The 25,648-nt window shown below is 37.2% G+C and overlaps 2 long non-coding RNA genes across 3 annotated transcripts; one reads left to right on the forward strand and one right to left on the reverse strand.

Annotated features, from left to right (window-relative positions):
- Positions 1-1,299: 1,299 nt before the first annotated feature.
- LOC308195037 lies at positions 1,300-14,047 on the reverse strand. 2 transcript variants are annotated; one of them, XR_013951172.1, is made up of 3 exons: positions 13,922-14,047; positions 6,004-6,168; positions 1,300-5,193 (listed from the first exon to the last, which is right to left on the reverse strand). It is a non-coding gene; the product is annotated as an uncharacterized lncRNA (long non-coding RNA). The 2 variants fall into 2 exon arrangements; XR_013951173.1 differs by having other exon boundaries at positions 6,039-6,168; positions 13,922-14,042.
- A 159-nt stretch (positions 14,048-14,206) lies between these two features.
- Positions 14,207-17,302, forward strand: LOC308195044. Its single transcript, XR_013951182.1, has 3 exons — positions 14,207-14,444; positions 15,465-15,541; positions 16,335-17,302. It is a non-coding gene; the product is annotated as an uncharacterized lncRNA (long non-coding RNA).
- The last annotated feature ends 8,346 nt before the right edge of the window (positions 17,303-25,648 follow it).

Here is a 25,648-nt window from a genome sequence, read left to right on the forward strand (position 1 = left end):
TGATACATTGAAATGAGAAGTGAGAGTATGAAAAATACATTTCATTACTTCCTGCTGCCTCGGCATCTTGGGGCACTACGTTTCCAGGGAGAAATACTGCAAATAAAGTAACCCATGGAGCAGTTTTATGGTGGACATTTTCCCCTGGAGAATATAGCAATTTTGACAACAACTTCCACATATATGCATGCTGTACTGCACCACATTTGAATGTCATTTAGGGAAGGAAGTGAAGAATTACAAGAAAGGGCTGAGTCTCAGTGGATGTTAGAGAATCAGCATGCAGAAGAGGAAGCAATTATTTACTTGCAATAAGTGGGGAGTGCAATCCGCAATGGACAGATTGGATTCCTGTGCTAATGGGTGACCAATAAGGAATTTCTGTTATGACACTGCCACAATTACAGCTCTGTCTCATTTGAACCATAAAGTTGGAGACTGAAGGACATAATATATATATAGAAAAGAAAAAAAAATCTGGTGTCTTTGGGTCTCCAACATTCTCCTGAATATTGCGGGGAATAGACAAAAATAAAAATTGATGTTTCTGCATTGTTCAGGGACATCAGTTGCTTTCTCAGCTTTACAGAATTACTTACTTCATGGGTTTCAGGACTAAATTTTCACACAGAGTAGCTGTTTTTTCCCCAAGAAACAGCATTGCAATCCTTGCTGCCTATTCTGGGGGTAATCATAGCAGCTCTGGGGATATGTTATCATTCCTTGCCATATTGTCTTGAATTACAGCAAGTTCAATGAATTACAACGTCTTCCTCTCTACATTTTAGTCTGTGGTGATACCAGCAATCAGCAAGTCCCACGGGTAGGAGAAAACCCAACTGAATGCTGCCTCTTACCATAATAATGATGTTGTCATTCTAGCTTCCTGCTTGGGCTTCTATTCCAACTCCTAGTGACTCCGTCTCTTTGCAAGCTATGGAAACAGACTGCAAAGAAATCATGTCAACTTTTATTTGAATCTCATAAATTCAATTAAAAGCTATTTTTGTACACTGTAAACAGAATATTTACAAACCCTGTTAAACCTAAACCTAAACTCTGTTAAAGACATTTGTTCTGATATTACCATTTTCTTTTCATATTGTTCTCTCTCTATAAAGCACTTTCAAGTATAGGCTTGAAGGAGGGTTGGGACTATAGCTTGTTCTCTAGATATATTTGGTACACTTGCTCTGTTGCTTGAAGACATCATGAGGCAAATGATGTTTCATTAAAGGTCTGTACGTGAAGTTTTTGTTATCTCCAGCTAGTCCAAAATTGTCGCCCCGCTGGAAAAAAAAAAAAAAAAAAAAAAGGCAAGCATGCTTACATAATTCAGGCCCATTTCTGAGCTCACTTCTTTATGTCTTTCAGAAGATAAATTTTATACGAGGGACCAAACCCAGTGGAAACACTGCAAAGAAAATACTTGATAAAAATTTTGTTTCTGGCAACCTGGAGTAAATGCAAAATGAAAAATGATTTCTTCTGTTGAATGAGGTCAGTTTGGGCTCACAGCTTGGAAAGAGAACTTAGAAGAGAGTCTGGGAGTGTGATCAAGGTGACAGATGACCCTGAAACCATGATGACAGAGAACATCAAAAACATTAAGCAGAACAGATATAAGAACAAAACTATTAATTTGAAATGAAACTTGTAGAAACCAACTACATGGCAGTGGGAGCAATATGAATAATGACTGTTTCCAACCCTAATCGATATTTAAAAGCTAAAATTTGGCACCAGATTTAAGCACAGGAGACAGAAAGCAAAAATTCTAAGAATATTTTACTGCATAATTTTCTGCCCCCAAAATTTATTAACATTTTGTATATGAACTACAGAAATAATATGTGGCTAATAAAAGATAAAAATAGTGTCTTTGAGTCCCAACTTCTTAATCTGTTCTTTGTAGATTTTAAACAGTAATTTTTCTTAAGGAGTTTGTATATATATTTATATTTGCAAATGAGCAGAAGGTGGCTAACTTTGCATCATTTTTTAATCATATCTGGAATCAGAACCTCATAATGTTGTACTTTTGATCTAATCTAATTTCAGACCTCCCTAGTTTAAGGATTTTAACAGCTTTGGTATACATTTTGAAATAAAATGGGACACAGACCGATGTTTGTAGCTCTTGCCTCTTATATTTGTAAGATTAAAGTACTAGCAGAAGATTTTTACAGTAACTTAGACACTTTTGGAGCCCTTCTAGGAAATTATTTGTCATTGCTATCTGTTCCACTTAAGGCCCACGGTTATCTAGGTTAGCTATTGAATATGATTCCCATATGAATATTGTAGGCAACTGCAAAAGGTGAAATTCATCAGTACAAACTAATGCTAAACACATTTCTTTAGTTAACGTTTTGACTGTATTTTTCTCTATTACACATTTTTTAATTTTTACAAGTACAATCATGGGTGCAAGTAACTGCAAATAATCTGTGAAAGAATTGCTTTTAGAAATAAGGAAAATATATGAGAAAGCTTTGGGGATGGCTACAGAAGATGAAAGATAGGAGTACCTGAGAGGAAATATGTAGTAAATATTTGTATGTAGTTATGCCTATATAGAGATTTTATTGTCGCTAATCTGAGTGGTTGTGTTTCTAAAACCAAACTCCTGCTGCTGTGACAAGTAAAGCTTTGTATGGGCTTGCTGAATGCATTTTAAGAAGATGTCCACAATTAAAACAACTGACAAAACAAACTGGGCTGTGGCAATTTCCCACCACGTGCACTTCAGTCTTCAGTCTTACTTAAACAAGAGAACTCTTCCTCATTTATCTCTATTCTTGTTGGTTTTTTGTTTGTTTGTTTTTGTTTGCCTCTGTTTTGTTGTTTTTTTTTTTTGGTTGGTTGGTTTTTGTTTTGTTTTGTTTTTTCCACAGCCAGTACCGTGAATAACCCTTTTTCATATCCATGGTCAAATTTTATTTCGTCCTATGATTTCTGGAAATTATTCTTTCTGTAACTATTTTTGGTTGCTTGGTTATTCTTTGTAAGAGGTAGTGAAAATCCAAGTGATTTATATTCACCTTTCTGAGTCTGATTTAGAAGACTCACTTCAAAGAGTCTCAAAACTGCCTTACATTTGGTTAACTTTTAAATTTGCCTTTTTTTTTTTTTTTTCTCCTAGAAATTTTATTTCTTTTCACTAAATTAGTATGACTCTGCCCTCCAAGGATGGGAAGCTTAGATATAAGGTGAGCATAAAGGCCTTTCAGAAATGATAGATTTTATTGTAGAAAGAATTAGTTAAGTAATGGAGCACACATATTCTGGGTCAACTACCAGACTGAAATGTAAGCTCCCAAGAATCTTAACTTTTCTTAGATTAAATTGGTGCTATTAAGAGAACTCTCCAGAAAGAAGTGTATACCATAGACTTTCATGGAGCAGAGACCAAGAAAAACATTAAAACTTTTACTACTTTATTACCTTTCTTTATGTGTTTATAGTAACAGTTTGGCTTTCTTCCTATGTTGTAACAGGACCTCAGTCTCCTGATCACCCATACTTTGTGAACAGCTTCCTGCTGCTGTCTTTTCCATGAGTTCTCATTAGGTTTTGCTCCAGAGATACAGTATGGATAAACAAAGAGTAAAATTGTTCAGGCCTCTTCCATCTGGGGAAGTCTTCTAGCACTAAGTTCAACAAACCTCCACATTCACACATCCCCCACAGCTTCCCCTGCGACACACACATTGAGTGAACTTTGAACTGAAAAAGAAAAATCTCCACTCAGAGAAAACACAGTGTCCAAGAGCTAGAAGGGCACTGGATGGGACCCACAGGATACGTAGAACAATAATCATGAAATCTAGCCGTTCTCCCAAACCCACATGAACACAGGCCAGTTGGCCCAAGGACTGTGGTTCTCTCTCAAACACATTACCGAAGGATAATCACAGCATATTGCAATTCACATTGAAAATGAATTACAGTAACCTAGGGCAGTGCTTTTCAGCTTGGGTCCTCTTAAACAGTCATGGATCATAGATATCTGGCTGCCTAAAGTATACTACCAATCCTATGTGTTTACTGATACTAAATCAGATTAAAAAAATAAAGGAAACACAACAAGTTTAGCTGAAATTACATGTAATACTTACAATGCAAGCATTTTTCATGGATGTTATGTACTTGTGATAGGGAGAAATTATGTGACTGAAAAGAGAAGGCTATTATTCTGCAGTTTGACATTTAATTGGGTGAGGAAGAGTCACAGGAGTTCATTTTTTTTTTCTTTAAATAAAGTTGAAGTTCAAATGATGAATCCCTGTTTAAACACTGACACAGTCAAGTCCATAGCTGCTAAATGGCCAAGCTGAATGCATGCAGCAAACATGCTTATTCATTGTGGATGGACACAACACAGCTTGATGTACCATTCAACAGACATTCCGTCAGACTGCTCCTGGGAGACAGATGCATATTCAGACAAAGGCAGTCAACCCCCTGCTCTCACCCCCCAAAATTGGGACATCTGGACTGAGTGTTTTGTTTTGGAAAAGAAAATGCATTGAACATCACTGGCATCAGTTTAGCGAATGCGACTGAGTGAAGCACTATCTAAGCTTTTTGTTTTTTGAGATGAGAAGATGTAGTACAAAAATGAACATGCAATTTCTCAGTCAGTATCAAATAAAGAGCCTTCAGATGCCTTCAGGAAATATAAATATATTGGTTCTCTATACATTTTGCAGCAGATTTAGATAACTAGAACATATTCAGAACACAAATATCATTGATGTGTTCTTACATTGAAGAGTAAACAGTATTTACATCCACATCTTTAGATGACTGAATGCCAGAGAGTGCTGTGAGAAAGGAGAGTGAGTAAATAATAATGTAGTAATGTAACCTAGAGACATTAAAAAAATAAATAAAATCATATGTGCATTTCCTATCACAGGTATAAAGGGTATCTATTTAATGTAGTGCTATTACAGAGAGATTGTATGTAGCCTAAGTAAGTTATATACAATATAGATTAAGAAGCGGTAAAACTTTTTTTTTTCTATGAAAGGAAGCCATTTCCATAAAAAAGTTTTGCTAATGAACAGAACAATTTTAATAGAGAGATACATATGCAAATGTGTTTGTGGTTCAGTATAAGATGTGGATAAGTATTTTTCATGATGGGCAACCTGACTGTTCTTCCTTGCAGTAGTAGAGGAATGACTGAAAAAAAAAATAATAATTAATGCAGGGACTCAGACAGGCTCTTTTACAAATATAGTTCATTTATATAAAAGCAGAGCTAACTAGGAAGGAGAAAAACAAAACAGGAAAACACCAAAGGAAATCTTTGTTGAAGTAGCGTAGAGAAACAACCCACCAGTCCTTCAGTTCATTACACTGATGCAACTCTTCCAAAAATCTATGGGGTTCTACCAATTTAACTTAGACAAAAATGCCATACATTATAAACAAAATATGCTTAGATTTTGGCAGATCTCAGGGGGAGCAAATTCCCTGTGGATTTTTATTATTCTCAGTAATGAATTGTCAGATACTACCCAGTGTTGTCCATAAAGAATAAAAATAACCAACAATGGTGCTTTACAAGTCTCATATGGATACTAACAGAATGGAAATCTCACAGAATATCAGAAAAAAACAACATTGCAGCTGCTGTCTGTATAGAGCTTTCTACAGGACAGCTTGTGCAATAAGCCTGCGACAGATAATGAAAACAGTATTTAGCAAATAAAAATACATTATGAAATTAGGCACTTAAATAATTTGTTTCACAGTAAAATACAAATTAAGAGTAAATTTAAAAGTTTTTTCAAAACCCCAAAAAATCTGCATCCAAAACATGTATTTCTATGTGTAGACAGATATCTATTACAAAATTATTTTAATTAAAATGCAAGATGTACCAGAAGAAAACATTTGGAATATTGTCAGAAAACATTAAAAATGGTGGTTTAATTATTCCCATTTCTGGAATGAAAAAAAAAAATCAGAGGTGTAAAAATGTCATACTTTTTTTAGGGACTGAACCAAGTAAATACTTGTACCATCTTGAAAACTGAGACTGCTTACTCCTCCTTAGCAGGATGCAAACTACTGTCATGGAAGAGAGAGCTGGTGCACTTGAACATTCACGTAGTAGGTGTCATGGCAAAATTTCAGGCTGACAAATGGTATCTAGCAATAAATAAATAAATAAATAATAGATCACCTAGTGTTTCTTTAATTGGTAATACAGTAGGTGCATTCAATTTGTAGGCCGGGGCGATGCAGTAGCAACTGTGCCTCAGTTAGGTTAAATGTTTTAATTCTCCTCTCCCTGACACACATTTTACATTTTTATGACTCCTTTTACTTCTGTGTAGTTTTTCAACTACAGTTTAGGTTAAAAAAATAAAAATAAAGAACGAAAATCAGTCCTGTTTTGTCACAGTACTTGGATGTGGAGATTCTCAAGTTATATTCTGTTCTAATGATGCTGGCTATGTCATCAAGCTAAACTGAAAACTGGGGTAAAGTGGTGAAATGTTTCATTCATATAAAACTTCAGTGATGGAGAGTTTCTTGAACATCACTTACAAGACAGGTCTGAGGCATGACACGTGTCTACCATAACAAGCTTGTTGCACAAGTTTTTCAATGTTGCTCACCTTCTCAGATACCAAATGTGTCGGACAGTCTTCAAGACTACTGCAGTAAGAATTGATCCTACTCCCACTAAACAAGCATTTTTTCTGCTAATGTCAATGAAACATTACAAAACCAGTGTGAGTAAGTAGTACTATTTTCTTATACAATATTATGGTAGCTGACAGCCTAAGCTACTCTGTGATCTAGTGGCACTTAATAGCCTTTCACACTCTGGAAGTATAGCTAATCCTGGAAACCATGTGAGATGTGACTACAAGGAGTGAACTGCCTGTGCACTTGGCATTGCTTCTACCCTATTTTTTCCACACTTTATTTGTCATTGAGAAAACAAACTAACAAGAAAACAAGATTTTTCAATCCACAACATAATAAAATTGCTTGTACAAGCTCATGCAACAAGATAAGCTGAGTACTTTGCCTTTTAGTTCAAGTGTCAGTTTGTTTTCAGCTGCTATCAAACACTTTGTCACACCAGATGCCCATTATAACTGTTACATGGTGAAATGTTTCAGTACATAAAAGACCAGGTACACAATTTTCTCATATTTATCTTTGAACTCACCAAAGTACTTTTTAGGATGGCTGTCTTTCCTTAAACCCACTGCAGTTCACTTTAAAGTTCCGCGTATCATCTTTTTTTCATGCTCACGAACGTACACTTCAAAGTTACGTCATCTTCAAGAGTAACAAATCTTTAAGCCATGCTTTCCTTACTTTCTCCTGCTCTCCATTTTGCTAAATAAATTTACTCCAGTGGCTGAAATGTTGCAACGCCCTTTAGGTCGTACACTCAAACACAAAGAGGACCTATTTCTTTTATTCACATTTCGTGCATTTCTTCTTAGGATGCCTGTCTCAAGTAGATCCGTTAGATATTCTACTAGTTCCAAGTGTGCTGACTGCCTCCATAGCAATACTCTACTTGCTTTGCAAAGGCCATTGTTACTGTAGTTCATGGTGACTTCATTTTCTTCTGTATTCTCCTTTCTTTCCACCACCTAACCTCCAAACTTTTTCTCGTTTGCTTATGGCTACATGAAACATAATATAAAGTCTTGTGGCTTTTGCAGGCCATTATTCACAGGCTGGTTTTGGACCAAGCCACTAAACTAACTCCTATTTTTACTCTGCGGCTCTGTAAATAATGTTGGAAGTCATTAAAATTTTATGTAGGCAAGTATGCGATATTTTATCTGTTCAGATTATATTTTCAGTTAGGCACATGAAAGTTTTATGTCTGTTTTAATAAAATGTATACTTCACATTGTTTTTAAAAAAATTTTCTAGATATATAAATATTTCTAGATTTCCTGCTCTAAGGAACCTGCTTTGGCAGGGGGGTTGGACCCAAAGATCTTTCAAGGTCCCTTCCAACCACTACAATTCTGTGATTCTGTGATATGTAACTATGCTTTCCAAGGTTCAGACTCATAATGGCATTATTTACCAGTGCAAAGAAATGACATCGAGCTAAGACAAAGCCATGAACAGTCCAGCTTCACATGGAATAGTAAATAGCATGATGCCCTCAGATATTTTGCTTTGGATGAAGGGGAAAGGAGAGGGTTTTATGCTTTCTGTTCTCAGTGGAATCTAATGGAAAATGTATGCCTTAGCCAGAGGCCAAGCAAACAGTCAGACACAATGGCTACAGCCAGGATGACCCGTTCATTTGGCCACAGAAGAAAAACTCTGCTGCACACAGCAGTGCTTTGAGACAGCTGTACCCCAGTACTGCTTTTGGTGGAGTGCTAAACACAATAAGCAAACACCCTTATGTATTAGAAAACTGAGATAAACCAAACAAATTCAAACACAATTAATATCCATTGCCATTCTTTATCAATTGTCACTTTGGCAGATTCCAGAAGCATGGAAAGAAGCCATCACTTAATATCCTCTATTAAAGACTGGAAAAGCAATTGTGTTTTTTTTTTTTTCTTTTTTTTTCTTCCCTTTACTATGTAGTTTAAAGGACATAAATACATCCATGAAGGAATTTTTGTTCTGAGTATAAGATATGAATATAGAAGCACTCAACGTAAAAAAATAAGCTGGTATCCAATTTTATTTATTCTTTTGTACTGTCAGCACTGGAGACTCATTATTCAGTGGAGCAACTGTTACTAGATATTGACAAATATGACTTCCATGGCCATGACAGAAGAGAGTATTCTGATTATTTTATTTCATTTAGTTTGATCAATTATGTTAATCTGAAAAAGAAAATCAAAAATCCTGAAATGCAGTCATACAAGTGTTCAACTGAGGCTCTGTTCTTTAAACTCATATTCCACTTCCGAAATGTGGAGGCAGTGTTTAAAACTTAGAGGTTTTTTCTCTAAGGTAAGATTAATACAGTACAGAGGGTCAGAATAAACTCTTAATTCCATTTAAACAGCAGAGAGACCTTTGGCTGACTCTGCCTAGAGGTAAATTTCATCTTGGGTGCAGACACTAGTTATTTCATCAAATAGGGTATTAGCCCATTCTCAGAAGCCCCAGAGGCACATTTAAACACAGGTGAATTCAGATGAGAACCCTCAGTATGAAAAATAATGCTGCATTGTTTCTTTAGGGAAAAGGACAAGCCAAATAATTAATATAATTAAATCTACTTCTACAGATTCTTTTACAGTAAGAGCTCTTTTTTTTTTTTACTGTTTAAAATTTTGAAACAACAAAACTCTTAAAAGAAATGAAAGACATTTTTATATTTCAGTCACTGATTATTAAAATTACTAAGTTTTCTATTATATGTTTGCAGATCTTAGGTGTCAATCGATGTGCAGTTCAAAGAGGCCAATTCAGAATGCTCAGATTTTCTCAGAGAGTCAAGCTGTAAGCTACAGCAAATAAGGCTTATTCCAAACACAACAAATAAACTGGAGAGAGATGGCTTTTTTGTAAGCTAAGTGGAGCCTTTCTGAAGGAATTGTTTTCATGGGGTTTCTATTTCTTCTGTTGACCTTATGTGGACCTATGAGCTCTTTTATTTGAATGAAACATTTCTGAATTCTGCAATTTGAAATATCCACAAAGAGGTTAACTGACTTTAACCTTTGCAGAATAAGAAGGTAGAAACATGTCAAATAAATACTGACGTAAACATAAGAAAATAACAGAGTCATAAAATTGACCTGACTGTATATTGCATCTGCTGGAAGAGAAAAACAACTTGAATATTGTAGAATATAATCTAATTCAATTCCTATCTATTATTATAATCAAATAGTTTCAGTAATATTAATTGCATGCAGAAATTTTGTTAATAAATTCAAAGTAGTTTCATTTAAATTTAATGTGTTTTATTTTTATTATCAAGCAAAAATTAAACAGTAAAGTTAGGAATTATTTGAAGTAGAGGAAGTCTTCATATTTCATCTTACTTTAAAATAATAAGTCTTTTTTTTTGTTTGCTTTTAAAATAAGAAACATGTATGAACTAATTTAATTAGACTTTCACAGAAGAAATTGAAAAGTGGCATATAAAATTATTTAAATTATCTGTAGTTCTTATACTACTCTGCACTTCTAAAATTTTGATTGCCTGGGAAGATCATGGAATGAATCCTCCTGGTGGCAATGTTAAGGCAGATGCAGGACAAGGACATGATCTGGGACAGCCAGCATGGCTTCACCAAGGACAAATGTTGCCTGACCAAACTGGTGGCCTTCTATGATGGAGCAACTGCATCAGTCGATAAGTCAATATCCAATCGATGTCATCTACTTGGATTTCTGTAAGGCTTTTGACATGGTCCTACACAACATTCTAGTCTCTAAATTGGAAAGATATAGATTTGAAGGGTGGACCATCTGGTGGATAAGGCTTGATGGCTGCACCCAGAGAAAACCGGTCAATGGTTCTATGTCCAGATGGAGCCTGGTGATGAGTGGCGTCCCTCAGGGGTCTGTCTTGGAATCGGTGCTTTTCAATATCTTCATCAATGACATAGACGATGGGATTGCTGCACCCTCCGCAAGTTTGCAAGCTGAGTGATGCAGTTGATAAAACGGAAGAAGGAGATGCCATTCAAAGGAAACTGAACAGGCTAGAGAAGTGGGCCCATGTGAACCTCATGAGGTTCAACAAGTCCATGTACAAGGTGCTGGGCTGGGGCAATCCCAGACAGGAGTACAAACTGGGAGAGGAACTCATTGAGAGCAGCCCTGTGGAGAGAGACTTGGGGGTTCGGTGGACAAAAAGCTCGAAATGAGCCAGCAGGGTGTGTGTGCAGCCCAGAAGGCCAACTGCGTCCTGGGTTGCGTCAAAAGAGGAGTGGCCAGCAGGTCAAGGGAGGGGATTGTCTCTACTCTGCCCTTCTGAGGTCCCACCTGGAGTGCTGCATCCAGGTTTGGGGCCCCCAGCACAAAAAGGATGTGGGGCTGTTACAGCGAGTCCAGAGGAGGGCTACAAAGATGATCAGAGGGCTGGAGCACCTCTCCTATGAAGAAAGATTGAGAGAGCTGGGGCTGTTCAGCCTGGAGAAGAGAAGGCACCAGAGAGACCTCATTGCAACCTTCCAATACTTAAAGAGGTCTTATAAAAAAGATGGAGGACTCTTTACTTGGGTAGATAACGGTAGGCGGAATGGTCTTAAACTAAAAGAGGGGAGATTTAAATTAGAGGATAGGAAGAAATTCTTCATGCAGAGGACAGTGAGGCACTGGAACAGGTTGCCCAGAGAAGCTGTGGATGCCCCATCCCTGGAGGTGTTCAAGGCCCTGGGCAACCCTTTCTAATAGGTGGCATCCCAGTCCATGGCAGGGTGGTTGAAACTGGATGATCTTTAAAGTCCCTTCCAACCCAAGCCATTCTATGGTTCTGTGATTTAAAGGAAAAGATATGGACACACATACACACTTATCTGTGTGCGCCAGGTCTCTTAAACTGCTCTCAGACCTCATTTAATCTCAGACATTTTCTTCTGCCGGTGACCGGTCCTGGGGTCCCAGGCAGATGACTCCTTGTCACTGACTATCTCCCCTCCTGGTTGCCTTCTGTCCTGTGGGACTGAAGCACAGCCATACTTTTATATGCAAACTCCCCTGGTGCAATCAGAAAAACATGTTTAAAAGCACGGTTACTCTGTTTGGCTACTTAATTGAGATGATCTTTACTCAGATCAGTTCTTTTCAAGATCTTTTGAAGCAAGTAAGCAATCATAAACAAGCATTTAGAAGTATATAAAACGTCTCCAGCAAGAATATAAATATGGACAGTTTCCCATGAAGGAACCCTATTACAATGACCATGACATGCTCCTAGCCTAAGAATTAACGCACTAATATTTCTTGATGATTAACATTCAAATTTTGAGTTTTTCATATTGATATGAACAATAAGAGAAATGTATGAAGTGGTCTACTGTTCCCTGATAACAAAACTAATTGATTTTGAGGTGGTGGTATTTGTTGCATTGTTTTTTTCCCTCTAACTTTTGGTTTCAAAATACAGCATCTATTAATGTCTGAATCCTTTTTAGATATGCTTGCTGTTTGCAGCACTCTTAATTTCAAAAGGATGGGGAAAGGGCTGTTTTATTTCAAGTATCATATAAATTAAGTATATTTGAACTACATAATTATTTCATATTCTAAGAATAACTTTTAATTAATTAAATGTCAGTATAATTTGAAGTAATTTGAGCTGAAGTATGTGACATTAATTCTGTTCTATGCAGTTCCATTTTCAAAGATATAACATTAGAAGCATATTTAACAATATTAAGTTGTAGTGATATCTTATTCATGAAATCATCATGGATGACCATTTGTTTAAAAAATGATATTTAAAAAAAAAAGCAACTTTCTGCTTTTGTAAAATTCAAAATTTCAGCTTCTTTATAGAAATAAAGTGGAGAGAAAGATTATAAAATTTATGATAATTATTCTAAGTGTTCAAGATAATTTGCATTCCTTTTCTTTTTTTTTTTTTTTTAATCATTGACTTATTAACATATCTACCTTCCTTAAACTGGTATACAAAATTTTTGCATTTCATTTTTTTTGTCAGTACTGAATATAGTGTATTATGCAGGTAAAATAATAATCCCTAGAATATTTTTCAGTAACACCTCTGTTTCAGAGTTGGTTTTGCAAGACTTCCAGAAGAAACAGGAAGAAGATTCTCCACCTCCAGAAACCAACATTTCATGGAACAGAAAAGGATCTTCGTGTGTCCATGGAGGACAAAAGCTGTCATACAGTACCCAGCTGAGCTGGGTAAATAAATAGTCATTCAAAGAAGGAGAAATGGTACTTGGAGTCAAGCAAAGTATGCAGTTCTCAAAGGTCATGCTATTACAAATTTACAGACACCTGTTGGGAATTAGTAATACATGTAAATGGTAGACTTGGTTTTAGAGATGGTGAATGTTCTATTTAAAGGTGTCATCAGTACACATCCATAAAAAAAAAAAAAGGAAAGAAATTCAATAATAAATATATTGCATTACTCTTTTTGGATTCCATTTTCTAGTTCTTTCTGTTCCCCAGCAGTATTGTATATGCAGTCTTTACAACTGTGAAGACATCAGTTTTGTTCTTACAACATTATTAACCGCTTAATGGTGTGAAGCTTTACAAAGATTATCCAGTATCACAAATTTTTGACAGACTACAGTAAAGGACGTGCAAAATCATTTGTGATACCTGTCTGCAGTTGACTGACTACTGCTGTGGAAATAGCTTCAGTTGTGTAGTCTGTTACATATACATTACTATCAGCAATGTTGTGATAAATGAGTTGTAGGAATGCAGTTCATAATCCTTATAGAAACTAGATCCTATGACAGTAGAGAGACTTAGAAAACATATTTAAAATAATACTTAAAAAAAAAATTGCCTGGTTTCAGCATACAGTACACTCAAGATTTCTATGTACCAATGAGCACCTGTAATCAGAAGTATATTTTCAATTAGGTACTTGTTTCAGCTGTACTGTTTATGAACACTAAAGAAACCATTCATTTAATAAAAGGAATACATGTAGTTCTCACTTGTTCTGTGTAAACAACCTCTACAAAGATTGTGGTATTGTAACATGAACAGAAACACAATCTCTGTAGGGATCATGATGTTAATACTTCTAAGGTGCTAACTGCCCTGAGAGTTAATTTCAGAGGAAGCAAAGAACTCACACCCCAAGAGAAGCAGAACTGTACCTGAGTGTAGGAAATAGCAGAGCTTCTAAAACACTAACTCCTGTTTTGTGGACATGGCTACAAAGCTATCAGACTAAGGAAGGAATCCTAAACCGTTATTTGACACATACCTTAAATCCCACAAGCATTCCTGGCTTTTTTCATATCATCATTCACTGCAACAGTACACAAAATGGAGGAGGTCTGCTGAAGTTTAACAGGATTCCTAATCCTGTTAAGTGGGGAGGGCAAACAGCACATCAGAAATTTTGACTCCACCCAACTTCTTGTTTAGGAAGTCACCTTCTCCTTTCTAATAGTATGCAAAATGAGCAAATTAATTAAAGCTTTGCCCCCTGTTCATGATGAAGAACTAGAGAAGAACCTTCTTGGATTTCACTGCTTGTTGTACAGCTGGTGAAGGTAGCCAGTGTCAAGCTCAATTAGTCTACACATTGCTGCCTTATTTAGCTAATATCTTCCATCTAGCAATCTTAATGTTCATGCACGTTTGTATATACATTGACATATCCCATATCCCATGAGCGCTGGACCGTCCGTTGAAAGACAACTGACCTGATGCAAAAGTAGGCTTGTCTGACTGATTTTAGGAGATCCTGGGTGTAGTGGCTACATTGTCATTACTCGTGAGAGGTAAGATTTAAGATTATGTTCTGACCAGTAAGTGAGAGATATAACTCTTGCTAGTATTGAGAAAGCAAAATGCTCCACATTCAGGTGCTTAGCTCCATTAGGAAAGTCTGGTAGATACTACCATAACTCTCTGGACACCTTGCTGAAGTATTCAGGACAATTACAGTGTCAGCAGCTAAAAGGAGAGAAATCATTCCCTAAAGGCCCTTTTCACTGATTGTCAAGAATCACCAAAGAGATTTCTCAAAAGCTGGGTCATCTCTCCGGAGGGGGTCATTCCATGGGTCTCTCCAATGTAGGGTTTTTTTGTGTGTGTGTGTTTTTTTTTTTTTAATTATGCTGAAAGAGCCCTGCCAATTATGCAAAACACTCATTCAATTAACATTCTGTGTCATCAAAAAGTATTTAAAGTAACTTCAGGCTTTCTGCATTTCTGGCCTATTTTTTCACATTGCACCTAAATCGCAACCTTATTGTTTTAGTCCAATATAAGTTATTTGCTGCTTGAAATGAGATATCTATTAGCAACTACATTTAATTTTTAAATTAAATGTTTAAGGCAATTTAGAATGAAGTTCATGAATAAAGACAAAATTAAGAGCCAAAGACTCTAACCCTTCCTTTCAGTATGAAGTTTTCTGTGACTTCTGACTCAGTAACAGTCAGCTTCCAGCTGTCCTATTTATAAACAATCTCTCTATTGACAAAACAGTCTGTCACTAACTATTTAATGCATTGTGATGATGATCTATATGGTATTAAAAACATTACTCATGTGCACCCTTTTGGGAAAGTGACTGCTGTGAACTACAGTAGAGTCCTTGTTCCACAGACTGGCTTCTCCCACAAAAATAATGCTGTTGTTTGAATAATAAATATCGTTCAGTCCTTCCAAATAAGATGGACCTTCTGTGCTTGCATCCTACTGAATTAGCTATTTTCCCGTTTAGGAAAACTTCAGATAATTTTGACCATATATTTTTCCTTAGTTTTCAGTAATGCCGTGTCTTTGCACAACAGGGAAAACTGTTTTGACAGGGCAAAAGGCTCCCTTCTTCAACTGCAATATTGAAGAAAACCAGAGGGGTTATAAACAGGTGAATTTTTCCTCATTTCTGACATTTTCAGAAATATATTCCATATGGCAACTCAATACACCTTAGAACAAAATCTGCTTTCTTTTGCAATAGTATTACATTGTTAGATTATGTTAATTATTTATCTGCAAATATAATAATTTTCTTCTGTGGTACTACACTAGACTGTCTCTGAAAATTTTGAGTTTTAGTTATCGAATCTAACCATTTTGTTTAGGAAATCTTCCTTAATTTCGTCTTGTTTTGACATCCAGAAAAAGATTTTCCACGACAAGCTTCCTAATTGCTCAAATAGCTGTATACTCCATTTTAAGCAGAGCTGTTTATCGGTATTCTGAACAGAACGCAAACCTCTACACACATCTGGGGCATTCCCCTCGAGGCATCAACCTGCTATTGATAACTGATCTTTAGTGTTGCTTCTCAGCAGGGTAGCGATTTTATGCCTGTGCTTTTTCTACTGGCATGGCGGAAAATATCACAACATTGTTGGAAATTAGGGTGGTTCACACTGCTCTGCCTCATCACTCTAATCTCTGCACTCCACACTGATTATTCTTTCAAGGGGAAAAATCCTGTTCCTACTCAGTTTTTTGGTGTGATCAATTACTGTCTCCCCCCCCCCCCCCCCCCCGAGCTGTTTTGGTAAGAGTCATTTCCAGCAACATAACCCTTTTAAAATATTGAAAAATATAATCCATGCCTACCTCAGAAAGCTCTTTAGGTAAATGCTTATGTATTTTTGTCGACATACTGGAGGTGTACTGTCATTGAAATCTTCTCTTGTTGGCAGGAAGCTTAATGTGCTGATGAACAGAACTGATGAACAGTCACCTTGTGCAAGCCCATGTAACTTATGTAATACTGACAGCAGCTGTGGAGCTCCTTCTATAGTACTTCAGGAAAGATATTTTGATGTTGCAAATATTGGCTGTAAATGTCCTAAGATACTTAAGATCCTAAATGTACTTAAGAGCACCATGTTTTGAAAATCTCACTAAACACTGACATGGGTTCTACCCTCTGTCATTAAGAAAATTTAAGAATTCCATTATTGTAAAAATAAACTGAGCTGGTACAAGTACAGATAACTTTGTTATTCCAGTGTTACACAACGATGAGAGGTTAATTGTATTCTTTTTCCTCCGTTAAATTACTTTACTAGAACACATGCCCTATAATATCAAATAGAGTCTGGTAGTGAAGAAAATTATAAGACTATCAGCAGAGATGAAAAGGGAAGTAGCTTACACAAAAGAAGTGGAATGTTAGGGTACGTTGTGAAATTCAGTGAACTTGATAGATCACTAATGTACAAGGAAAAAAAAAAAACCTACATTATCTAAAAACGCAGTTCTTCATAAGAATAGCAACTCCAGACAGCATATCTACAAAGAAAACAAAATGAACAGTGTTTAAAGTTACTTGGTTAATTCACAGCACAGCAAAACTCTAGCTTATAAAATGCATCCAACCTGCTGCTGTTACTTGGGTTTATTGCTGTTTCAAAAGGCCTTTTGGAAAAACTTTCCAGTACTTTTCATATATACCTTAAATATATAGTTCCCTTTTGCAGCTTAAATCCCTTGCTTATTGCTTCCAGGAGTGTTAGTAAAGCATGTCTTCTCTGCAGCAGTATGTATATGTATGTAAATAGATGCATGGAGTTTTAGTACTGATTCCTATCTGTAACACACCTTTATTTTACTGCCACAGAACCAAATTGTTTTTTCCAGCTGCACTGGTTGTAGTCACTGTCTTTCTTCCCTTATGCTCTACTCAGGGCATTGACACCAGAGTTTGCAACTGTCAGCAAAATTTTTACATGTAGAACTAGGGTCAAATACGGATTTACTGATCACATGGAGAGGCACAAGGCAGACCAAGAAAATTGAGGTCAGCATTCAGGATTACAGTGTATACCAAATATAATGCAATTCTAAATCAACATATATGAATGTGAGTGATATGCTGAACAACTTTGGATATGAAAAGTGTTGCTATGAGCCCTCTAAGAGTTAGACATTTTGAATTAAGGATTTAACTTCAGAAGTCCTGCTCTGAATCTGCTGTATGGTCTTGAAACAGGCAGATGGAAGACACAATGGGAAACTCTCCCCTTTTGGAATTTAATCAGACCCTGGGAGACCCAAAAGTTCATTTCTGTTTCTATGATACATGCTTTTTTAGCAAATGCCTGGAGTGAACTCAGCAGGGTGCATGCCTTGCTGTACTCTGTTGCATTCACTCTGGTAAGTCTCAGCAACGCTTTGTTTCCACAGAAATGAACGAACAACTTCAGTCCTGGAATAATAATTCTCCCTGGTAGCTTGCAAAACTCATTAATCCATTCTGAGCAACCGAGATAGAAATGCACGCACGCTCACTCACACACACACTCAGATGAGGGGCTTAGCAGCCTGTCTGTTGTTCAGGGTCTCAGACATTTCTCCCCATTTGTTCCCAGTTTGTTTGAAGTGATCTAGAAGCTTCAGGGTTAGGATCAGGGACTGAAAACTTTGCAAGCGTGATCAGGAGGAAAAGCTTGTGTGAGAAAAGTGGTCCTAGGCTTTGAAGTAATACCAAATTTCATGTTTTCAGCTTTTGGGAAAAACTAACCATAGTTTGCAGGTGAAGTAGATGTTTTCTTTCATCACCTAAAGTTGCTGTTGCATCCAACACAAGTATACACACCCTGTCCATGCACAGATGTGAGCTGAATCGAGTCTGCATGGGCATTCCAAAGCTTTTAGGTATTTGACAAGGCTTTTAGTGCAGCCCGATGAAAGATCAGTACTCGCCTCTATTCAGCAAGGCCTCAGTACGTCAGCTGGCCTAGTTACATTGTCTTCAGGGGAATTTGACTTACAGTGCTGCCTTTGTGTGTGTTGTTCATTAACACAGAAAAATCTCAGGGCAAAATAGCCTGTGATGTAAATACCAAACATCAGCTTTGTGTGGCCCAAATGCTCCTGGGAGGTCTCTGAAACTCTCTGAAAGTCTCAATTCAGGAGCCAAAATTTTGAACAGATGTCCTTCTTACATATTTGCTTAGATGTCCTCCTCATAGCAGTACTGTGCTTAGTAGCAATAATGGGAACATTTGACATTTTTCAAAGAGCTGCAAATGTACATAAGTCTGGCACTACCGCCTCATTTTCAATATACCATACACCTCTATGACTCCTTTCTTTTGACCTATGCCCATCTCAAATTCTTTCTGCCTAAACAGATCAGCTGATTTTTTTTTTTTTTTTTGAGCTCATCTATTGAATCCTAATACCACAGGCTTTGCCTGTGAGGCAGCTTTGGTATAAGCACTAATGTCTTTCTCAGCTGTGAAACTATTATCAACCTCAGTGACCATTTTACATATTGTTCCCCATTTGATCTTGGTAACCACAGTAAATATTTTCTTCAGTGCTATGATTTGAATTATTTTTACATGAGGTCCAGCCAACACACTTGGGTGTTATTAGGCATTTATTTGGTGTTGCTTAGATATGTCTAAACTGGGCCAGATAAGCGTCAGAGCATATCCCAGGTTACTGGTCTCCAGAGGCTTTCCAAGTTGTGGTCTCCTTAAAATCGAGGTGCAATTTCTGTCATAAATTTTGTATTTAGATTACCACATAGCAAATTTAAATCTATAAATATGAATACCATGTTTGTACCCCCCCCCAAAAAAAAAAGTGCGTCCACCATTTTTGTCCTTTAGTTCTAAAGAAACAGTGAAAACTATTTTTTGTCATCAAGCAGGTAAAGGCATGATATGCTGATTATTAGACCTTCTTCATTTCATTTAAGGTAATTCATTTTTATTTTGATAGTAGAAGTGATCAAGAATGGGTTTGTAAATATGATCCTGAATGGATTGTTAAGCCCTATCTAAAGCCACACTGCTTGGTCTTTTCACATTTAGTAGGTTCCTGCATGAAATCCTATTTCCTTCCACCATTACAAGATAACCTGCTGAATTGCTCAGTGTCCTTAAATTGTAAGCTGGAACTACAGATGTTTGACAATGGCTCTCATTCTCCTTGCCTATTTCAGAGGTGTATTGGCTAAACTGACAACTGAGACTTACCAAGTGTTCCCCTCTCTAGTCTTCAATATCAGACTGTTGAGTGTTTGCTCATTTTCAACCACAACAGGTCAGCAGGTCTTAATGTGTCAAAGTTGCTTTCTCTTACTTGACAAATCCAGGGTTGAAACTTTTTGCTGAAGGCTACAGCTTTGTCATGTACATTGAAAGCCTTCAGCTCTAATTTGAAGTCAGTAAATCATGAGAAAATATCAGGGACATAAATGACTAGCAAGGTCATGACTCCTTTTCAATGTGAGGCAATCAAGAACTGGGACAATCATGAAAGGAAGCAGCCTATACGAAGATGTAAGCTGGGTTGTTCCCTGAACAGATCTGAAGAATTCAGTGTCTTCACAGTTGAACTATTCCTTGAGATGCCTAACACATTCTTTATGCTGAAAGATAGTTTCTTACCTGATAGTACTTTCCGGTGGAGGCTGAAGTAATCCTCATGAACACTGAGGTATTTTACAAACATGAGAATACCAGTAAGGTTTCTGGCCTTGAATGTGCACATGCAGGCAACTTCCAAGGTAGATCTCTAGAAAACAGTGGTAGCTGGGGGATTCTTCAATGGTATCAGGGTCTTCAAAGAAAAAGCTTTTCTGCATGCGTGTATGTGAATTTTGTGAATTCTGTGGCTATGAAGGAGGATAAAAGGAAAGTAAAGACTGATAAAACTCCTGGATAGCTAATGGTGATACCATTAGCTCGAATTTGCTTCTCTTTTCTACCTTTTCTTTATTAAGAAGAGCACTCTTTCACTCTGTTTTGGAAAAATCTTCCATGGAAACACATTACTTATTTCAGAAGAGGTAAATTAATGTATGAGTGAAGAATAAAATTTACACCAGTGTCAAAATGTTAGAAGTGACTACAGGGAAAAAACCTCAGCAATTAAAATGAGGGACCCTCATTCAATGAAAACTTGTGAAAGGCCAAAAGAAACACAGGCCTGTGTATGAAATTATGCAAATCTTGTATCAATTGCAGGCAAAAAAAAAAAAAAGTTTAGATTTTTAAGCGGGCAGAATGTTGGCATGTAATTGTCCTTCGCTATAGATCTCTGCTGTTTTACCATGTTACGCTATAGATCTCTGCTGTTTTACCATGTTACTTTCAAGAGATGGTGCCATCATCTACATTAGAAATAGGCTTGCTATTTGTTAAGAACCAGTCTATTAAAGTATAGGTTTGCTGCAGATTAACATTTTCTCTCTAAATCTGAATTTACAGGCTGGAGCATTCTGGAGTCAATGTTAACCATGATGATCCACAGTTATGCTTTAAAGATTGCACTGAATTCAGAGAAAGCATTTAGCAAGGAAGCATACAAACTTTATACAAGGGGGAAAATTGCCACTGCAATAGCTTTGAATGTTAAGTAAATAAATCCGTGGTTCTTTCCAAAGGGAAAAGGGTGGGAAAAAATAAAAAAGCAGCAAACAAAGAAACCCAAACAAGCCAACCATCACCAACAAAGAAACACTAGGAACCGCTTCACTTGAAACTGGAACTAGAGAACTGCAGAGAGCAAAGCAGAGTTAATGCATACCTAGTTTAAAGGGGCTGGAGGTGGAGGGGCAGCAGGGGTTGCAAATAGAAATTGGTATCCATTTCAACCACAAATCTGAACAACTTTTTCCTTTAAGAATGCCTGTAAAGACATATGACATTGTGGAACCAAGAGTTTGAGAACTACAGATGTTCAGCTGAAGAATAGGAAAGAGGTTCTCATGTATCAGTCACCTAGAATAGGGAACTGGGACATACTTTCAGAATTTATTTCTATGAAAATATATCATGCATATAATAAAAAAATGCATTTGAACACATTTCTTACCTAGAAAGTATTTGTAAATCATGTTATCCAATGCCAAACTTCTTAATGCAAGTCAGGCTTCATATTTGTATTTCAAGCTAGACTCACTACTTGACATTTTTGTATTTGAGCTGTTTAGTACTTGGAACACATTATAGAATACAGAGATAAAAAGCTTAGCATTTGTTGTCAAAATTAATTGCTTCTGTGTATCTGCTTCTGCTTGACTCATAAATGGACTAAAAAGGCTTTGGGTATCCAGCTTAATTGAAAATATGTAGAATTGTCTGTTCAGGAACTTCTGGATATATATTTTGAAAGTGATCTGAAGCTCACATACTTGTTTGGCCCAAGTGACCTTGCTGTTTTAGCACTATAATACTACTTAAAATGTTTATGGTATCTCATGTATTTAACTTTTAAATATGTGGTTATTTCTTAAAGACATATTTAAATAACCATCAGCCTGATCCAGGCAACTATGCCTAAGTCATAGAACGTATTTTTTTCTTGACAGCCAACAAGGTATTTTGAAAACTTCTACAACACTTCCACATTCAAAACAAAATAAACAACACTTTCAGTACTGGCATTATGCAGAAAGTCATTCAAAATAAAGTAATGTTAAGGAGACAAAGCACAGACAGTAGAGCGCCAAACAGTATTAAGTTCCTATTGATGCCCTTGACTCCGCAAACACTTATACAAATATTTATATGCATGAGGTTAACATGTATAAAACATTTGAAGGACCCAGGCGTAGAGTTTGAAAATTGTTACTCACAGCTTACCTTGCAGAGCTTTTGAAATAGAAGAACAGTGTTATACCTTACAACGTATTTTTTCTTGGTTTTGTCAAAACATTAATGATTTGCTTTGAAGTACAAAGTCTCAAGAAAGAGCTTTTTAAATTTTTTCTTGAAATATTTGCTTCAGACATTTGTCAAATGAATGTAAGAAGATTATAGCAGTTTAGAGCTGTATGAACTTGTGCTGTCTAGACAACAAGCTTAAATTCAAAGACAAAAATAGGGAAATTATTAAACTCCAAATCTATAAAGTCTTATGCACATACATAATACTACTAATGGACCAGTCTAATTGACTTCACTGGGTTATTTGCATACACAAAGTTAAATACATTATTATCTTAGATTTGACTGTAGGTCAGCACCAAACACAGGCAAACAAACAAAGAACTATCCCCCCCATCCTGTTCATTCAGGTTAAATAACTACATTTTCAAACCAAGTAAAAACATGGCAATTAAGCCTCCAACAAAGTTTGTGAGCTCTGATTTATATTTATTTTTTTAGCTCTGTAATGTATATGAAGACGCACACCAAACTTTTAATATGTGCTTTTCCAAAAGGTATTGAAGGTATTGAAAGGTATGATCTGTTATGATCTCTTCCTGTGATCTCCTCAGGACACTATTCAACTGGCCCTTAACACTACTTTCTAAACAGTTAACCATGTCTAGATGAAAGGCCAGGGCTATTCCCAGTTTTGTAATGTACTGTGCCACTAATGTATATAGTAATGTAATTAATTCATCATGAAAGAACTCTTGTGGCCGCAATGTGAAATGACAAACACCAGTAAATATTATACCAACTATATAACTTGATAGTTTTCTCTACAGCAAATAACTTCAACCATTATTTCAAAACCCTTTTAAATACTGACTAGAAAGGTAGCCCATTAATGTCTTTGATTTTCAGTTTATCATTTTATATTGTTGCTTATTTGTGTGTTCTCTCAGACAATTTCCATCTTATATTCCTCTGTCATCTACCCAGTCATCCATTTATTTTATCTGCTCCTTTTCCAGTATTTTCTTTCCTTACATACTTTACTTCATATTATTTGTGTCTTAGCTGCTTTTAGAAAGTAAAATCATAGAATGGCTTGGGTTGGAAGGGACCTGTAAGCCCATCCAGTTCCAACCCCCCAGCCATGGGCAGGGACACCTCCCACCAGACCAGGTTGCCCAAAGCCCCATCCAGCCCAGCCTTGAACACTTCCAGGGGTGGGGCATCCACAGCTTCTCTGGGAAACCTGTGCCAGTGCCTCTGAAACCACTCTCTGAGAGAAGAATTTCCTTCTTATATCTGATCTAAGTATACCCTCATTTAGTTTAAAGTTGTTAACCCTTGTCCTACCGAGTAGCAATGACTATGCATATTATTTGCTGCTAAAAGGTCCCACATCTTTCTCCAAAGCCCAGAAAACACCAGCCCTGTCCCCTTGTATCAAGAGCATCAAGATACAATCCTCTCCAACTGCTCTACCTTCCACAGCTAACTTGTCATCCTCTGGTTTGGGACCAGTTTGTATTCATCTGTCTCTGAGATTTAGCTCTAAGACAATAAAACCCTGAGGCATGTCTGTACTTACACTAATTTGTTGTCATGTTATTCCCCCAAAACCTGAGAATTTTCCCTTAAGGACTTCTTGTTTCTCCTTGAAGCTGCATGCCATCATGCTCTTTATTTCTGGTTAAGGGGCAAGTGACGTGCATTTGCTTGGATGTTTAGTTCAGTCAGGAGATAACTGTGCATCATCAGGCAGCATCCAAGAAACCATATCTAATGAGAGAGAGTGAGAAGTTTCTGTAGCTGTGCCATGCCCTTGAGGCCCAAAGCTTTCAATACACGTGCTTGTGATCAAATTGGAGAAGTCTCCAGGTTTCAGGAGTTTACTGCATCCTTAGTGCTCATGAACAGAAGGTTACTCTTGTCCTGGGTATTGCGAACTCTGCAAGCTCAGTACCTCTCATATAGGCCCTGTTAGTTTGCACACAAGCTTCTGATGTTCCTGCGCTATGAAATATGCCCCCATGACTTATCTTCTGCACTCCATTTAAAGGTTTATACTGCAGCTCTTTAGTGACCACTTCAACACTACTGACAGATGCATTGTCTGTTGAATCAGGTAAGGTCTTCATCTCAGAGAAAAGTGATCCCCATGCCATTAACCACAATCAGGAAATAAGGAGTCAAGCAAACAACATACCTCTCAGATAGCATTGTCCGTCCTGTTTGTAGTATGGTGTCTCTCCCCTGAATAGAGGAAGAAATCTATTGTGTTCCAGAAGCTCCACATTGTTCATCTTTTCAGACAATGGTGATTGCAAAACCATCAGTACTTAAAATACAGCAATACAACCTAATTACCCAGACCAGTCAAAACCTTCCTCTTCTTTAATATCATCTCGCAGGGTAGGAGATGCTTGTGTTCATGGTCTCCTTTGATATAGTACAGCTGTGTAAGCTTGATCTAAGTGCCATGAAAACAGAGAACCTATGCAAAACAGCTGTGGGAAGTCTTATGTGGGTCCTCCAACCACTTGTTAACTCAGGAGCTGCATTTATGCTCAGGCATTGGAGCATAATTGCAATTATGCCCATGTCCTTGGCCATTGCCTGAGCTATGACATAGCTGTACTGTGCCTGGCATTTCATTTTTCCTTGCCTTCTTGATTTGGCTTCCTGGCCTGGCCTTGGACCTGCCTCACCACTGTTACCTAGTGATTGCTGGACTGTTAACTGAACCTGGTTAGTGTACCCTATCCCTGCACTTTTTTGGGGATATTGTGAGATTATGCCCTCATGGCGAAGGCACTGCCCCGCTGGCTGGATTTTCAGTCATAGCTCCTGACTTGCCATCTCTTGCAAATGGCCTGGTCTGTCTGCTGACAAAACCCCTCAGAGAATGAGACCCATCTCTGATGCCCTGGGACAGATGTTATTTTGTCTGCATATACAGTGGCATCCTTCAGTCTGTTCTGGTACCCACACAGGTGCCACCTCTCCACCTTTTAAAGCATGAGCACTGCAGCATGAAGTAGATGTGTAATGCCATCTATCACCTTTCCCGCTGTAACTGGAAGGCATCAAGCAGGTATTCCAGGTCCTACAAATATTCAGGTGTCAAATTCTCATAGTTTTCTACAATATAGCCTACTGGTTCTGGTTGTACATAGGAATGATGTTGGTTTTTTGTTTGTTTGTTTTTTCCCCTCCCCTCTCTTGTATTGCACGTTCAGACCACATATTCATGGTCCTGTCACAGATCCTTTGTGATGTTACTGGAGAGTTGCTTGGTCCCCTCAAACAGTCTATGCACTCACATTAAGTACAGGAATTTATTGCTGTTTCTGTCTACAAAGTAGCATTTTGTACTCCTGAATGGC

The sequence above is a fragment of the Anser brachyrhynchus genome, assembly GCF_964034855.1.
Source record: "Anser brachyrhynchus genome assembly, chromosome: 4".
NCBI classification, from domain to species: Eukaryota; Metazoa; Chordata; class Aves; order Anseriformes; family Anatidae; genus Anser; species Anser brachyrhynchus.